Below are 2,689 nucleotides of genomic sequence, written 5' to 3' on the forward strand. Positions count from 1 at the left end.
GTGGATGATGATCATCTGGTTGCCTTTTTGTACTTGTCTTATTTTGATTATACAGTAAACTGACCCCGATATTTGTTTTAAAAACTATGGTAATCCATTCGGGGATGGTGAGCAGTAATTGAGCAGGTATGAGATGGTTTGCGTGAGGGATAGCTGGGATGGATTCATCACGTGTCACTAGAGTCTTCCGCTGTGTCTTGAACTTATATTTACTTCAGTTGGTTTGATATCTTGGAACAGATGTATCACACTTTACAGTTTTGGGTTTTGGATATGTAATCACTTAAACTCAATTACTAAAGTATGTTTCTTTATGGTCAATTAGATATACATTGCCTCGGGTAACCGAGATGGTGACGGTCTCTCATGCCAGGGTGGTCCTAGTAAGGCACCTTTGTATGTGGGGGTGTCACAAAGTGGTATCAGATTGACGATTTTGGAACCTGTAACTAATGAGCCCAATGAATATAGAGAGTCAAATTAAAATGAACCCGGGTAGGAGTTGTTAGGAGCTAATGCAAAGACTTGGAAGACGTCCTAAAGTCGCGAACTCGCCCTACAACTTTAAACCGCTCACTATGGGGTGTCATGGGATCGCTATGTGTTTACTTATATTTATATGAGGATGTTGGATGGGTGTTATGTGGTTGAATGGAGGTGTGGTGGAAAAGATGAAGGTAATTGTTAATGATAACACGAATAGTGGTTGGGATCGCTACTAATTTACTATTGTCGATATGCATATGATTGGATGAATATGGTGGAGGAATAATTATATGAATGCGTTGTATGAATATGATCGATGAATTGGTTTGAAAAGATGAAGTAAGTAATTGCATGGGAATATGAAATTCATGCGGAAAACATGTTTATGTGATGGAAGCGGATTTTCTACTGTTGCTATGTTAGTAACATGTGAATAGGGGATATATGTCGTATATTATGTTAATTGTTTTTTCGCAAAGTTATAGAATAAAAGTATGTGGGTAGTACATGATTGATAAGTTGAATATTGTATAAGCATGATGGGTGCTATTGTTTGGCTTTTGTAGATAGTAACATGTGGTTAGGGATACTGGTTTTATGAGTATTAAGTTCTTTTTGTTTACCTTGTTGTTGTTTAAGTTGTTTGGAAGTAAAATTCTAGTAGTTATGTTGTCCGATTATAGAGAGGTTGTCTTTAAACTGTTATAACTTGAGATGTATATATCATTTTGATGTAATTCTAATTGAAGGTGATAGCTTGTTCTTTAACGATTCTAACGATAGGTCACACGCCTAAAATGACCAAGTAACGAGTAAGATATGACTGTTTTACGAAAACTGGACGTTGCTGAGAACTGTGCCGATACTCGACCAAGTAGGCCCTACTCGGCCGAGTATTATTTGTACTCGACCGAGTAATCCATATTCGGCCGAGTAATCTTTCCTTGATAATCCTGTTCAGCTTCTGGAGTCGTGAGCTCGGCTGAGTAGTCTCGTTTTATATCCGAGTGTCTTGTACTCGGTAGAGTACGTCATGCACTCGACCGACTATCTCTTTGGGCGGTTGATTTGAGTCGACGGCTACATTCTTACACATGTTTTGAGTAGTAGGTTATGTGCACATGTATGTTTTGGGTCTTAAAGCATTCTTTTATATATGTGACGGCCTTGATACGTAAGTTACCAAATGCTATGATATGGAGAATGCCGGCTTATGAGGGATATGTGTTGGATAGGAAGGACGACATGAGTTATATGTGGTTGTGAGGGATAGTGGAAAAAGAAAAATGAAGATTGATGAGCTAATTGAGGCAAGGAGCATGTTTTGTGAGATATGGTGAGTGATATAGTCGCGTGTTGAGTAATATAAAAGTAAGTGTATATGGTTGATGTAAGTATAACGAACCATGAGAATGAAAGATTGAAAGGAAGGATGTGAATAGTGATAACTTGAGAGGTGTAAGGACTTATGGAGAGAGATGGTTAGTATTGTGTTGGTTAAGAATATATATGTGATGAAAGGTTGTTGTACAGAGATGGAGAAGAGGGGTATATAGTGAACTTAGATGGAGTTATGTCGCGATGTGGATTTGTAGATAGTGGCTGAGTTTTGGAATTTGGATTATCGAGAGGTGAGCATAGTGTATAATTCTCTGGGCAATTAATGGTATGAGGTGAATTTTTTGTTTTCTAGGGACACGAAGGGAGATACAACTAATTAAAGGGTAACCGTTAGTTGTGTGGACTTGATGGTGACAAGTGTGAATGAGTAGTATGATGGGAGAGGATCAATGATAAGAAAGAATGAGAAGATATTGATATGAATTAATGGAATTTGAGTTGTGGAGCAACAAGAAGGTAATCGGATTACTAAAAAGTTAGGTAGCAGAAGGAAGGAGATGAATTATTAATTGGTATTATTGAATGGAAGTAAGTTAGGAGAACGTTGACCAAAGTTATGGGACATGAAAGTAAGGAATCATGGAAATGCACGATAGCTTCATGAGAGGGTGTGAGTTAATAGTTATATAGGAGTTCAGGACGACATATTAGCCGTGAGTTTTGAGGTATTACGGGAGTAAGAACCTGGCAGAGTATTTACACGATATGAGATTTTGGTGGAGAGTTAGGTGACGATGCAATAAAGGATGATAACCAAAGAGAGGAAACAAATTGTTATATTAAGAAGTGATAGTAAGAGAGT

The sequence above is a fragment of the Silene latifolia genome, chromosome Y (assembly GCF_048544455.1).
Source record: "Silene latifolia isolate original U9 population chromosome Y, ASM4854445v1, whole genome shotgun sequence".
NCBI lineage: Eukaryota > Viridiplantae > Streptophyta > Magnoliopsida > Caryophyllales > Caryophyllaceae > Silene > Silene latifolia.